At 35.9% G+C, this 16,949-nt stretch overlaps 1 protein-coding gene across 3 annotated transcripts in view; it reads right to left on the minus strand.

Moving 5' to 3' along the window:
* Positions 1-16,949, minus strand: part of MLLT10 (MLLT10 histone lysine methyltransferase DOT1L cofactor) — a 123,671-nt gene that overhangs the window by 35,697 nt on the left and 71,025 nt on the right. The window lies entirely within an intron of this gene.

Consider the following 16,949-nt stretch of genomic DNA (forward strand, 5'->3'; position numbering starts at 1 on the left):
AGTACTACAGCCTCCTCCATTATCCAGCTCTCTTACACTCCCCTGCTTATGCTGGTGACTGCCTAGTTCAGTAAGAGAAAAAACAGGCAGTAGTTGGCTAGTTTTGTCCCATATACCATCCATTCCTATTACAGGAACATACATGTTTTAGACTTTTTTCTGTAAACTGGACAAAAGACTGAGAGCTTACTGTGGGCCGAAATCAAGAGAGATTTAGACATCTAGACTGCTTCCTTAGGAAGCTCGGAAAATGGTCTCCCTAAAGCTGCATTTTCTTTTGTAGGTCAGAAATTTGAAATTATTGCAACAATTCTGAAAAGAGGAAGTTATCTGAGATATCTTTCATAAGTAGCTCATCTTAGCATTTTGTCAAAAATTCAAGAATAAGAAGAATATGGCCAAGGAGGCAATTTTTTCAAATGTAAACTTGCAGGCCCACAGAAGTTGCAAAGAATGACAAAACCTTCCTACCTGGGGGAGGACAGATGGGCATGGGATTAGGACAACACCCTCAAGGGAACTCACAGTTGAAATTGCAGAAATAAAAGGAAATTTTGAGTTTTAAGAATAATAACTTCACTACACAAACTGAAGCTATAAACATATTTTCAATACCTTCACTTTGAATGGTAATCTCAAAAAGTCTCCCCTAAACCTATGGCAACTTCCTATACTGTTCAAAATGAAAAAGTATCTTTGCATGAAGCAGTCCATTCATTAGTAACTAAGGATGTACAAAAAACTGATAAAGTTCCATTACACAAGAAAAACATGTTCTGTTCCAGTACAATGTTAAGAGTGGAAGAAGTACCCCACTATGTTATTTTGTAATATGATCATAAACTGAAGTGAATTTAATGCAAAACAGAAGCAAATAAAAACACATTATTTTTTACAGTTGTCAAAGGAGAAGAAAGTTGCACTTCAACTGCCAAGGCAGCAACAATACTCACTTAAATTTATGAGCTAATGAACTTGGAGGCTAGGGCCAATCTGTTTCCTTCATTAAGAAATCTGAAATCTATGAATCACATAATTACACTATTTTCCTGCTGGTGATGAGGAAAGTGGTAGAGTTCACTTTCAGGTTTCTACAAGACTCTGCAGTAACAGTTCAAGAGGTACACAGAAATGAAAGTTACTGATCTGCAGCTGGGTAACAAGCTACACTTCCCTCCCTTTCAGTGACTGGGCATCCTTTTTTGATGGAGGCACAGCAGCCTCACAGATAACAGTCAATGGTTTCTTTTTACAAAGGGCATTCTGAGTACTCTCCAGAACTGAGGGAGAAGTTCAAAAACCCCACAGACTCCAAATACCCAAAGAATGCACACTGCTGGGGTTGGAGGGGGAGGAGGGAAGATACAAAGTACAAAGTGTACATGTTTTCAAAAACTGGTTTTCTAACTGTTTTGAAACAGTTGCTCCAGTTTCATACCTATTGATAGAAGGCAGACTGCCACAACTATTCCCTTTGAGAATACTCTGTAGAGTGGATTTATAGTCAAAGACCAAAATACTTGATGAGAACCTTGACACAACTGAGGAACACAATCCAGCATGGCAGTATGACATATATATGCTGAATCCATGATCATATAACCTACATATACAGCAAAGACCTGAAGTTTGCTATCAAACTCCATTACAATTAACCCCAAATCCTTGGCAGCTTAGCCAGCAAAAGATATTCAGGTAATCTCTTCTGTCTACTCCTGTCCCTTATGGTCAAACCCCTGACTGTACAACTGTCTATAATGAATCAGAAATGTGTTCAACAACAGACTGGGGGTGAAGGATCAGAAGCAATCCATGTGCTACTGAAATGGTCTACTGTGTTCAGCTAGTACCATCTGCTAGAGAGAACAGTGGTATTTTACACTTGATTCTATGTCCATTGACAGCCACTCTTGTCAACAAATTTGAATTAATTTAGGCTGATACAGGTCTTACACTGCAGCCCTCCACTGCAGAAGGGCTCAAACCCGCATTTTTCATAGCCCAGCCAAGATAAATGTTCTCTCTGAGAGAAAAGGTCTCAATGTGACATGAGGAGACAGATGAATGATATGGGAGAACTGTACTGTTTTACTAGCTCACTATATCTCTATCTGTATCACCATCTCTAACAGTGAACAGCCACACAAGGAAAAGTAAAAAAAGAGGGCAAGCATGTAGTAATAGTTTCCTCAAATGTTATCTAGAAATCTATAATGTATGAATTTTGAGTGTAAGGAACAGTCTTTGTCATTATTAGCCTTAAATATCCTTCCACCCTTGCCCCAGTGAATATCTTACAATCCTTTTGAACAGCTGAAGCTTTTCATAATGTATCTCATGGCAAAGCTACACCTTAGTTAAACTGTGCAGTCTTCTTTTGGGGTGGAAGATGGCCGACACAGGGACCAAAACTCCTTTAACTTGTTTCCTCCAGATGTTCTGACTTCTCACAAAAACCTGTGAAACGCTTTATAAATGCCTGTTTACATTTCACAATTAACTCAGCTTTATGAAATAGGACATGCTAAGAACTTCATGCTTGTTCTATCATGAGTCAAAAAGTTTTCAAGGAATCTTCTAGAATAGAATACTAAGATAAAGAGCTCTGTGATTATATCTGAGACACATATGCTCATAACCACAAAAAAGACCTGTACTTCAAATGTGCCACTGCACAAAAAGATCTTTGTAAAAGAAAAAAGTTAAACAGATAAGTAAGAACAATTGATAAAGACCTTAACTTTTTAACGTTTAAAAGTTTAAAATGTTCACTTTTATAACAGTGAGCCAACACATACAAGCATAAGTTACATAAATACAGCAAACTAAAACCAAAGCAGTTTTAGGCTCACTTAATGAGTATTCATGAACAGGAGCATGACTTGCAATCTACATGATCGCAATGATTTCAGAAAATCATTTAATGATTTTCTTAATGATTTCAGAAAAATTTACTGTTTGCTTAAGATCTCTGAAAACATAGCATAGCTTCAAACCATTCCAACAGCAATTTACCTCAGTGCTGAATGGTGAGTCACTGGAAGCACTAGAACATAATCAAGTCTTTTATGGGAATTTCTCCCTTTTGGATTCCAGTGATCTGAGGCTGGTATCTTAGAAGGGAGGGGGCAGGGGGAAGATGGGATACCTTTTGCTCAAATTTCTGAAGATCTACAAATGGCTTATCATTAGCAACAGTTACAGCTTTCAAGTGGTCTTCTAGAACCTCGTGGTCAGATTCTGACAACCAAACAGTAATTACTCAGTATTCCAAAATGGGCATAACAGATTCAGGCTTTTTAATTCACCCTTCTCTTGGTCTTTGTTTTTATCAATTTAGATGGTTTAGCTGAGCACTACTGTCTCCATGCTTCACTACAGGCAGATGCCTTTCTATCAACACTGAAAAGCTCTGCCCAAGTGGGGCTAAATTCAAAAATTTCAACTCATGCTCAGTATAGATTCTGTTTAGTTTAGGTTATCTTGTTAAAAAAATCATACCATAAATACTGAATTTTGCCTGCATTGATGGAAAGGCCAAGGCTACAGAACTGAAGTTTCTTTGGAAACATGTTGTCTTCTAAAAATAATCAAGCACTGAGACTGCCACAATGGATGTCTGTTCTGTATTATGACTATCCTCAATGCAACTCAAAAATCAGCATAAGACAGAACAATCAATAACAAGACCTAAAAACAGCAACAGGAGTATGAAATAAGACAGAAGACAGAAAAAGCAAGAACTGAAGTTACCACAGAAAGCAAACATTACAATTTACAGCTATTTCTAACATAAAATAATCAGGTCATTGCTTCTCCTAGTCTTTTTTTTAACATATGCACTAAAACTGCCAAGAGATATGAATGCTCTATATGCATATATATGTATCCATAGATATGTGTATCCTTCTTGCAGCTTTTCAGTGGTAGACTCATTGAGGAAGAGGTGAGACTACAAGGTCAAGTCAAGAAAGTTTGACTGTAAGATCCAGAGTATGATTTGGAAGGACAAAGCATGTTGTTATCACATAGTGAATAGCAGTGACAACTTTACATCTCTCAGCTGCAAATTTTGTGGTTTTTAGAAAAAGGTTTTGAAAAAAGCAAAGATATAAGAAGTTGACTATACAAGTGCAAAACATAGCACTGAGTATACCATGTCTCTTACTGGCAAAACTGCAGTGTGCCACTGTCTGCCCTGAAGTGTCTTGACTCCTTTCTATTAAGGCAGGCATCTTAATGGAACAGCTTTCATGATCCCATTTTCTAGTCCTCTTCCTTAGGACTAGATTCTTTGAAACCAGTTCAGTATTTCAGCTATTATCTTTCCTCCTTCAGAGTTTGTCAGCACCAAATTTCAACTGACAGGGTTTGGCCACCTTTATAGCAAAACTATAAATAATAAAACCTCTCTGCTCCAAACTTGTATTTGTTTCTACTCAAACTAAAACTCACAGGTTTTCTTTTTGGTACTTTTATTGCTAATGTGCAGCCAGCTTTCACTCAGTGTAATGAAAAAACAAGCTACTCACACAGACTCCATCAAAACTCTTACTGACAGTGACATTTACAATCTTCAGCATTACCTGACACATGATCTGAATATGCTGTTGGAGTAAATTATCTTCCTTTATTTAAATATTTATCTCAAGTTTTAATTCTTTCTTTTCATCCTATATAAACACACATGATAAGATCTCTTCTTGCTGTTCTTATTATCAAAATTTCTACCTACCCTCACTGATTTCACCCAGATACATGCTTCTCACAAAACAAGAGCCCTACAGTACCAGAATGGGGGGAGGGAGGGAAGGAGAGAAAGGCAATACTGGGGAAAAAAGCAACCACCTTAACCTCAGAGGGTATAATGAAACATCACCACCACCACCCCACCACCCCAAAATAAGGTAATTAGATGAAAAATCCTGCCCAAACACCATTCTAAAACAAACATGTAGCCATCATTATGCTGTTCCACAACAGTAAGTTACATAAAGCATTACTGTTGTTTGGCAATATATGCCCTTCCAACCATCTGTGCCACTAATTTAAAAAACAAAAAGTGCAATGTGGAAAGAAGTCACAAATGGCATTCCATCAATTTCTATTCTGCACCTTCTTGTGAATCTGTACCTCTTCAAAATTAAACAGCAAAAAGGCTCTGCTTATAAAACAGCAGAAACTCACCAAGTCCAAATTCAGCACACTTTGTCAGATACCCTTCAGATGTTTTATTTTTGTTCAGAAAAATGGTGAGCTTGCTTTCCTTCATCTCAAAGCTGGTTCAGATCATTGTATACCTGGGAGAGTGAGAGGGAAACCCTATATCAAAAGGAAAAAATCTAAACCTATTTTACTAAAGCAAAGCAAATCTATAGAAATTTCAGTATTTATCATCACACGTAGACTATGAAACATAAAGTAAATGTAAAACTAAAATTTTTATTATTTAAGAGACCCACCACGCCAGACATCTGCCTAACAGGTGTAATTAATTCATGGCTCTGACAGTGTGAAAAGCAAAAGTTCTATAAAACCATAATGACTGCCACCTTAAAATGCAAAAAAACTTGACCATGTAAAGTTTCAAACATTTTACTTCTTTTGCATACGCCGAATTTCAAGTCAATACAATTAGCAATGCATATAGCACTGCTCTTCTAATATATGCACACAGCAGTAAGAAAACTTCTGTTTGTGGCTGGGACAAATGGATTAAAATTTCCAATTTTTATTAACAGATCACCTGACATGAATTAAATATCACATTGAGAAATAAACTTGATAATCTTCAAAATTAGCCTCATGAGAGAGTTTTAAATCTTCCAGTAACTTGTGAATGCAGCTATAATTGTTTCCTACAAACTAACAATAGCCTTGAAAAAGTAAACCAAGTTCCAATTTAATAAGATGTTTCATTTCCACTAGCTATCACTGAATACAGAAACAGGGGTACAAAGCCAGTGCTGAATACTAAAAGGAAACAGCCATTAGATACATTAAAGATTCAATATTGCTCCCTCTGAAACTGATAGTTCTGTTATCAGTGACACAAATGAGCAGCATCAGGCTGTCAGAACAAAGAATGGACAAAACAAGGCTACCTTCACATGCATTACTTGTAGTAATTTAAGTAGACAGGAAGGGAAGTGGGAGAATGCCTGAGGTAGACATCACTATAACACACCTATGAATGGAGCACAGAAGAAGGACTAGAAAACACTATTCACAAAATTAAAGAAAAGAATCTTAGAACTGGAATAAAACTGTTATCATTTTACTTCACACATACAAAAAGATCATAAAAAGAGAACTGAGGAACTATTGACCTATCAGGCTCCTGCAGACAATCTACAAAGTTTTCACTCAAGTACTGAACAATTGACGCACTGCAGACCTGTATTTCACCCAATCCATAGAATATGCAGACCTTCAATCAGGCTTTTCCACAAAAGGCTACCCTTTGTGATAAATGAACCTCTGAAAAAGATTCTAATATAACTTACCATTATGTATGGCATTCATCAACTTCGTGAAAGCTTTTGAGTTAGGAGAAAAAGGGCTTCATGTTAAGATCATGTTTAACAGACACACAAAAGAATGTATGTATAGACAGGAATTTCAGTGAACAATAATATACCTGAATACATCTTTCTTGTATTAGAGCTCTGATCATTTACAGTAGCACAAATTGTAAAATGGATTTATTTCTATCCACCATAATGTTTTACTTATATTTCTTTTATCAGTGTTGGTTAGATATTAAATGTCAAGTATAAGAACATTCCAGCACATCCCAATTAGCTACATTTTAAAGCTAGTATTACAAATAAAAATTCAAATTCCTTCCCGTGGCAATCAGCCCTCCAAGAAAAGACTGATTTTAATTTCATTGTCTGCAACAAATTTAGAAACTCAAACGGAAGTTGCCTTGCTAATTTTAATCACAAGGCATCTGTTTTGCTTCACTGATAGTTTGAGATGAACTCAAGTAATCAAGTCTAACAGAAAACGGTTGTGTCTCCTGGACTTTAGAGAGCTCAGTTCAAGAACAACTCAAATACATGGAAAGAACGCACAACTAGGGTACACCAAAGGAGATGCTCACATGAACTTCCTTTCCTTCACGGATTGGGGTGTTCAGAGAGTATTGATTTCTGATCCTGAAGTGTCAGAACACATTCACATCCTCTGCCGTGCAGCTTAAGTCTCCAATGCAGCCACCACAGCACTGTACTGTAATGCCCAGTTGCAGAGTGGTGGCAGTCATGCAGATGCCAGCCCTCTTCCACTTAACCCACCAGCTTAGGGTAATGACCTCATGACTACAGAATTATTTTCATTTCAGTTTGCTCATTCACTCTGTCACACTGCTAAGGAACAAAGCCCTCAGTTTACACATCTGGTTTGACAAGGTAATCAAGTGAATGATTATACAGGCCAGAGTGGGGCGAACACCTCTGTCATATTCCCATGGGGGAATTCTCTACCTGCATCAGCCTCTGAGATCTGACTGCAGTAACTATTTGGGATTCAACAAGGCAATTACTTTTAATGCTTTATTTTTCTCTTCTTTACTCTTGCCACAACTGGAAGCTACAAAACATTGCTGTCATAAGCCGTTTTTTAACTTTTCTGAAGGCTCTTCTGAACATCATAATTTCAAAAAAATGAATGAAGACATCTTAAACTTCTGTCATTCATACTCAAAGATTACAAAACTAACTAAAAAGCAATTTTAAAAAAATTAAAAGCTTTTACTTTTACCTGCTGACTAAAACTGAATACCTAGCCAAAGGTACGTCAATGGAAATGCTTCTAAATTTTGAATATTTTAATTAAAGCATTACATACAAAGTGTGTTCTCTAAAAAACATAAACACTAATGTTCAGGGATTTAAATTTTGTGGTACAGAAAAAACATACAATGTACAAAATTTGTATGATTTTTGACAGAAGTACATAAATCTGAAATAAACAAAACTGGTAATTTTAAATAACTTTCTTAACAGTTTTCAGAGAACTAACAAAATACAAAAATACACTCATCATTTACAAGGAAAGAAAAATTACTAAAATGCAGAGAGCTGATATGACTGGAATCACATTATACTATACAGACAAATTCTTTCTCAGGTGCAGAGGACACAATGCAACTGCAACTGCAGTCTGCCCTCTTAAGTGCAGAATCATTTCACTCAACACCTACTCTCCACAGCCTTTATTTGATTATAATTGTATCCATTCTCTCCAGTTATGCTCGATTTTTTGTGCACAAGAAATAGCAGCCATTTTGATCCATCATTGCTTTCAACACTAAAGAAAGTCCCTTTCAAATGTAAGGAATCATTGGGTAGGTTTGGAAGGAAGCTTGGAGTGGTGGTGGGTTTTTTTCTTTCTTCTTCTTTTCTATTGTATTCTAATAAGCTCAGCCCTAGACTGCTGAAGCTATACCTTTTGCTTTTGCTTTTTAAAACTGTACCAAACACGAGCCACCACTAATCCAAGCAATCACATACAATGCATTCCCAAACATCACTCAAGAGGTATGAGAAAATTTCAAAGCAAAATAGACTAGATATGTCATAATGTAAAATTCACTACTCCAAGATAACACTTCATAGATAAATGAGGAAGAGATGCAGTTAAAGAGCTAACAAAACACTAGCTGTTCTAACACAGACCTCATCCAATTACACAAGGAAGGGCCAACACTAGATCAGTCCTGCTTGTGACTGATGGAGCTAATTCTAGACTCCCCCCCAAGACTCTCCACAGAACAGAAGGAGAACTGTTCCCCTACCACCACTCCCTTCCACACTCCATAAATTAGTAGAAGGCAGATGAAAAAAGGTGTTTTATTCTGGAAGGAAAAAAGAGCTACTGTCTTGGTTCCTGTATAACTGCCTTTATTGGCAGCTAGGTCTTTCCTGACTCCTGCACTGAAGTATCCCCTCCCAGCCACCCAGTTTTCTGCTACAATGTACAGCCAAATTGAAATTCAACATGCTAAGGTGTAAAGAAAGGTTAGGGACAGTGAATGGTAATTACATATATAAATATGCTGTAATAGCTGGACTTCACTTCTCATTATTTTCATTTATTTCCCATCTCTGGTGCCTCCTACACTTTCCTCTCAGTCCTGGCTAAATCTTTCCTCTCTTCATCCAATCCTTACAGCAGCTGCTATTGTTTGCTTTACTTAGAACCTTACAATTATTCCTCCTTAAAATCAATTCTGCTCAGAGAAAAACTTCAATGCTTCCAGCTCATTCATTTCAATTTCTGAAATGACTCAGTATTAATACCTACATCCAAACCATCCTCTAACTGTTCATTTCTTGTCTTTAAGGAAATTGCTTATGCATAAAAAACCTTAAGTTCCATTCTAAGCTTACCACTACTCCACAACAGCAAAAAAGCCTAGTGACTTCGTCCCTAGGAAGGATATTATTTGCTGTAACCAAGCCCTAAATCCATCAGATTAGGCATTTGTCCGTGACAGTTATCACGCTTTAAAAAAAAGAGTGAAAAAACCCAAACAAAACAAATTCCAACAATTTGCATTTGACATTCTTATGTGAAAGCTAACTATATTGACAGCTTATAAGCCACTTTTTCGTTTGAAGGAATGAGGAGTGTCTTTGGTTTTTTGTTTATTTGCTGGGAGGGGGTTCTGTTGAAGTTTTTTTAATTTATTTGCAATCTCTAGTCATTCTTATCTCACAGATGTTCAAAATAAACAAACAGTGGGAAACAGAAATAAACCAAGTCAGTATGTAGGATCTAACAGGATTACTCATGCAGAAGTCCCAGTCACATGTTCGTATTCTTCAGTTCCATTACCAGTTTCCATGAATCCCTTCTCAACTCAGGTTTCTAGAGCTATACTGGTCCAAAGAACATACATGTTCACTCACTTTTTTTAAAACCAAAATTTTCAATTTTTTCCTGTTTCTTAGGCTAATGAGGACCCTTTTCTGAACCTTCTACCACTGCATGTAATTCCCTCTCACAAAAACATATGCAGCAAGCTAGATCACTGTCAAAATGAACAGTTTTCTTCCTGTTTTACTTATGACCTTCTCACCTATCTACCAAATCTGACACTGAAAGATGAAGACGTCTATTTAAAAGTTGAATAAAAAGTATATAAAGAGCAATATGAAGCAATGAGTTTGCATCTAAACTAAGTGTTAAATCCCAGTTTGGTTCAAATGGACAAAAAAAAATGGCTTTACATTCAGGATCAGATAGAAGTAGCTTTTCTAACAACAGAAAATAGTTTATTTCACTTACTATTTCCTGCATTACCACCACAAAAGCTCTTGCAAGAACCATCCTGCTAAGAATTTTAACAGCACACTTTGTGTATATGGTATATCTGTATATCAATTTCCTACAACAGCTTTTCAGGTATGCCTAATATTCTTGAAAGAGAGTTTTATTTGAGTAACCTCCTGGAAATACATTGTTGGCTTACTGCTGCCAATTTTCTGCATTTCAATCATGTTGGGGAGATATATCAAAAATGAACTCACATTCAGATGGATCTACATGCAGATTGTACAGGCACAGGTAATGTTTGTACAGTATCAGGAACGGTGTACAGTGCAAAGGCAGTGGGACACACTGCCACTTACTGTCCATAAGGCACATCTTTATGCACATGGAGCTACCAGGGGATCACCTGGCTGCACATCCTCCACTACAGAGCCAGAACTGCGGGGGTGCGTGTGCTGCAGCACTGTGCACGCTACAGTACCACAGGGGACCTGGAGCTTCAGAAAGCTGCTGTTCTTAGTCCTATCACACCCATATAACCTGCTTAAGGAAGAAAAACAAATCATATGAAGGTAGCATAGGGACTTGATAATCAGACACTTAGCCCTACTATATTTGTTTTAAAAAGCAGTATAGCTCCTATACTAACGTGAGTGTCACATGAATCTCTCCATTCTAAGTCTTAATGGATTTGTCCCTGAGCAACATCTTTCACTGAAAAGCTGAATTATTTTAAGGTAACTAGTCTTTTTTTATGCCACTGTACTATGTTAGCATTTCTATTTAATTTTTTTTTTCTTCTTTTTGAAACTTTACAAGGGAATTGCAGAAATTATTATGATAATCAACAACAGCTCTAGACATCACAGTCTCTCCCCAGGTAAATCCTGAGACAACCTTCAGTTAGTTCAACTTCTGGTACTGCAGCTCTTCACATCAAATAAATGGAAAATTTAAATGCTAAGTACACTTCCTTCTGATTTTAAAACTTGACTGTAGTGTTGTCACCTCTGACTGACAACAACAAAAAAATTTTACCATATGAATTGGACAGTCTTCAGAAGGACAAAAATGTTTCAAGAACTATCAACACATACACATCACTTATTTTTCAGATATATTTGATTTCTGAAAGACTTGAAAGTCTTTAAGATCTGAAAAGGACAATTTTAAAGGAAGGGTAAAAAAACCTACTGCTCCTTTTATAGTCAAACCTCTTCTCTACCCTCCCCCACACACACTTTTTTATGTTCCCATGTCACCTTTAACAGATTTTATGGAGTTAAAAGACTGATTGCTATCTCACATTTGACTTACAAAGAATGCCATACTCTAGTAATTGACTGCAGATGCTGAAAAATGTTCACATTCAAGAAGATGAATGTTTAATTTTTAAATATATATATATATATATATACACAAAAAAAACTCTTAATTTGACACCATTTTGAAAGTCCTTTTTTTTTTTTTTTAAGTTAAGCCATTTTAAAGGAGGATCTGGGAACTAAACAGTTACAAGTAAGCAAACACTTTAATCTCACTTTATTTTCCAAGCAGCAATAGAACTAAGGAATACATCCTTGATCTTCAGAAAAGGGATACACCTCTAAACCAAATATAAAGTTCTGCAACAAAGACACCCGATAGCATAGAAATCTTAATTGCTTCACAGAGTCTCCTTATTCCCCTGCTGGATTTAAAATTGCAATTTTAGTTTTATAGTAAGAGTTACAGAATTAACATAATCTAAGGACAAAACTGGAAGTTTCAGCACATTTTCTCTTTCTGCCCTTATTTTTTTAATGTAATAATGACAATACCACATACTTTTACTCCATGTATCTGCAAAGACCATCAGCCACTGGAAAAGCAAGCAATTCATTTTCTTCACTATGCAGACAATAGTAGCAAAGCTGTCAGCCTGATCTCGTTCATGCAACGTAGTTTATGCAGATTACCCAGGACTAAAGTAAGTTAGTTTTTATCAGGAGTTCAAACCTAACAGCAAATATATACAAGGCACTTTGTAGCCTTATGAGTCAAATATAATATAAAACCAGCAAGTTTACAAAAAGGTCATGAACTTCTCTGAAAACCTTCCCTTACCAAACAAAACAGATTTATAGCTAAATTTGGAAAGTAGTAAGTACAGAAACTTAAGTAGCCTTTAAGCCCTTCCATTTTCTTCTCTGATAGTATAGATACAACTAATAAACAGTCAGTGTAATCATAAAGATACTTATTATGTTTCAAGAAGTTTGTATTTAGATGCCAATTCCACAAATAATTCTGTATGGGCAAAAATCTAGACCTGCAGAATTTCTTGTATTTGTTACTAAATTAATATTTGGGTAGAAGACTCACAAAGCTTGAATAAAAACAGTATTTCAAACAGTTTAGAAAAATTTACATCTTTTTGCTAAGCTGTTTAAAATTATGTCTTTCTCCCGAAAGTAGTAACTACCAAAGTTTTTATTATTTTGTTATTAAATGAAAGACCTAAAAGAGAAGTCAAGAAAATACACATTCCCTTTCCTTATTGATTTTTTTGCTTTGTTGTGGTTTTTTTTAGCATCTGAAATGTATTGCAAGTTCATAACTTAAACATACTATTTGCTGTTGACTGTCAAGAGCATAATAAATAAATAAATAATGACATCTTTTGCAATTTAAATAGAAGCTGATACCCAGACTCACCATAATTTGGGAATCTAGTTAAAAGATATAATCTTCAAATGTTCTATTTTAACCCAACAGACACATTCTCATACAACAATTAACTAGTCATGTAATTTCCACAGCTGCCAAGACCTTCTCTGAAACTAGCAGGCCTTAGCAGCTTGACATGAAGCTCTATCCTAGTTATTAGAGCTTCCCTTCCCTGGGCCATTATTATTTCACTTCAGAAAGCCCTCCCATCTGTTTTCACTCAAAACCAAAAACTTTACAATTTTTTGAGAAAGGAAAACTTTGCCTTGTTTTAAATCAAGTTTTGTTTCAAAGAGATGTTCCAAGAGCTTCTGGTCTTGCAACACTCACAGGGAGGCTGATTTGCATCTCATGCACAAAACACTGCTTCCGTGGAAAGTCAGGCACCACTAGTCAAGAGTGGAACAAGCTGAACATTTCTTGTTTTCAGCAGCCCATACAATTAAGCACTATACTGTACTTTCTATTAGGTAAAAAAAAAAAAAAAAAAAAAACAAAAAACCCAAACCAAAACCCCAAGAAACCAGAAAACAGCAACTACCAGTACACAGTACACAATTACCAAAAAGATATTGACCAGGAATAGCAGTTCTTTTTGTAGAATAATTACAATCATGCTTCTAAACATTTTTGTGAACTGAAATATTCTCAAAGATATTCCAGGCTAGCAAAGAGCTTCAGACTCTTTGAAAAGCATCTTTTAAAAATATCAATCATTGTATGCCTCTTCTCAATTTTCACATTCATGGTGATATTTTAGGAGGAAATTAGCATCATAAATAAATATAGTACTTTGCTACCTGCAACATGTATGGAGTAATTTCAATTAATTGTGGTGAAACTTTTCTCCTCCTTTTTGAAATGAGTGTCACAGTGATGATAATAGCCTTTTTTTCCCCTAAAGTAAAATCATGTTCTGCTCTCCATCATTATTCAGAAGTCTCAAAACATGTCTCTGTTAGAAGGTTCATTGTTCACTATTTTTTTATCACAGCCTTCTTAATCAAGGAATTCTTATTCATTACATCCAAGCACATTTTTTACAACATACATTTTTAGAAACCACCCTGAGCCCTCAGAGCAAGCAGCAAAGACTATTTAACTTCTCAATCTCTGATAAAAGCATAGAACATACTATGCTGGGAACTAATTCTAGCAGACCCATGCTGCCTGAAATTTTACTACTAACTACTGTATTTTGAAATGCATTATTTGCCCAAACTATTTTATATGCTAAACTGATGCACCATGCTACATTTTCTTCTAAAAATCAAAGAGATAATATAGCACCAAACAAGAATCTTTGCAAGCACATTGACTTCTTAGCTCTAGAACTTCCTGCACCTGCAAATCAAATAAATATGTTTGACTAAACTGTATCTTCTAGAAAATACATTTTCAGAACTGAGATTTGTTCAACTATTACTTTCTCTTACTTGATCATGTTTTATTTTTTTGTTAGGTTAAGGGTCATTGTACCAGTTTTCCATTTCCTCATATGATATCCATAGTCTGATAAACTCACGCCTTAGCTATTCTCCAATTATGTGCTTTTTTCCAGTCACTGAATCCTTCTGATAGCTCTTTTCTTTACACAGAGCAAATCACAGAACCATTCAAAGACCAGACACAGTCTGCATGTGGAGCTGCCTTTCTCATTAGCTTGCTGTTTATGCATTAAAACATTTTTAAACACAGCTCAGCACTTGAAACTCAGACACAACTGATTAATCACCTTTATCCTTTTTCTCTACAGTCCTCCTTTCCCCAGAAGGCCATCCTTATCCTGCAAGTATACATCCATCTTTTTAAGATAATCTTCTACTTTAGCTCTACGAACATAACTCTTAGTTTGTACTGCTGACCAAGAGACTCATTTTACCCTGTCCTCATAACCAGACTTTTTCAAAAATTGCAGCATTTTCCAATAGATTTCACAGACTATTCTGAATTGGAAGGGACCCACAAAGATTGCTGAGTCCAACCCTTTGGTGAATTGATGATCAAAGCTGTGACCTTGGTGTTATGAGCACCATGCTCTGACCAACTGAAAATAAGGGGAAATAACAAAATGAAATAAACATTGGGTTAATAATTCTGTAAACAAAATAAAATTGAAACTTACCTATTAATTACAGTTATTGGAAGGATTTGCTGACTTCCTAGCATTACAAGTCTTTATTTAAAATGTCATGCTGTATCAAGTGAAATGTAGACACCAACTATGCCACTTCTATTAAAAAATTAGGAAATAAAATTAGTCCAGTAAGTTATTTTCCATAACTCTCAATATCCACCACTAATCATTACACCTTTGTATGTCTTAAAATCTTCCCTTCTTCTGTCAGACACATCCTAATTGCATAACATTAACTACTTGTCAGTCTCTCTTGTAACTTCACGAGTTTTAAAGACTTACTGAAATTTAACACTGACAGTCTAAAAGCATGGAAGTACGAGGTATTCATCATCAGGAAATGTCAATACTTCTGGCTGTAGCTGCTGATAACAACTGTTTTACTTAAGAACTTTGATGCATTTCATGATAATCCCCATTTGCATAAGCTACTTCCTTCATGTGATTTCCTCCCTGTTACCTGATGAACATCTCCCTGTTTTCTACACCAACAATCATCAATTTTAACATTTTAATCTTGTACACCATTCACCAATCTCAACACCACTTCTGTTCAGCCTCAAATATGAAGAATTAAATTCTCCACGCATTGATTTTGCCTTGTATGTTTTCTATACCATTTGCTTAGTCCTTAAAGGCCATTATTATCTATTAGTATCAATTTCTTCTTTATATTCTATCTTCTCTGAATACAAACTGGCTTTTTAACACAGCAAGACTTCTGCTTTGGCGCACTTTGCAGATAAACATAATAGCACAAACTGTTTCAGAATAATTTTTCCTAAACTCTTTCTCCCAGCAGATTAAGCTACTAATTCAAACTTTAAACACAACATCATGAAGATTTGACATCAGTTGTAAGGGACTTCATATCTCAATGAGAATAATTTCAAGTTACTCTTCTACTTTGGAACTCAAGAGTTCCCTTATGTCAGCAATGCAACAATGAGCTTAACAGTACAATGATCTTGCACAGCATAACGTGTGTAACATTGACAAAGGTTTCAGCACTGCTTGAATCAGATGTGAAAGGAGAAAAAAAATGCATGGAACTAATCTGAAGCATTTAGCAAACTCGTATATAAAGCTGAAACTTGACTGCACAAGACAAGATCAACTCAGAGGGACCAGTGCCAAAAACATTAACAATTTCTCAGAATTTGAAATACTGCTTTAATAAAATACAATACTGGGTTTGGAGGAGTCTTTTATTCCAAAAAGTGTCTAGTGTTACCAACCAGAGCATACTGAAGATTTGCTAAGGGCAGAAGATATACGGTGCAGAGATAAAAATGTAGAAAGACAAATTCTAATTTCACCTCTGTCAGGACAAAGGAATTCCAGAAGACGGACACAGTAAGGGTGCTGAAACAATGGGCTAACCGTTTCGAGGCCCAATTGGTAATTTAATCTTTTCCAGGCTTCTTAAAGAAAAAAAATTGTATAAACTTTTTTTAGGGTTTACAGTACACATAACGGCAAAAAATCAATTTTACAAAAATTAAAATATTGAAGCAAATAATCCCCTGAAGTCCCTAGCTACTGAAGTTGATACTATACAATTTGTTGCATATTTGAAAACAAGAGCAGAACTGGAAAGACAGAGAAGTGCCTGAAGCACTGTAAGAATTCCAGCAGCAAGTATCCATGCTGAACTTGGAAGACAATTGCACAAGAACTTTATCTACCACGAAAGAGAAACTTCTGATAGTTGATTCTTTCCATTTTACATTTTTCCAGAGAAGTCAGAAGGTACTGTACAACACATAAGATGTTCTTTTTCCTGTTGCCGAGGGACACAAGCTTTCAATGCTTTACA

This window comes from Vidua macroura, chromosome 1 (genome assembly GCF_024509145.1).
Source record: "Vidua macroura isolate BioBank_ID:100142 chromosome 1, ASM2450914v1, whole genome shotgun sequence".
NCBI classification, from domain to species: domain Eukaryota; kingdom Metazoa; phylum Chordata; class Aves; order Passeriformes; family Viduidae; genus Vidua; species Vidua macroura.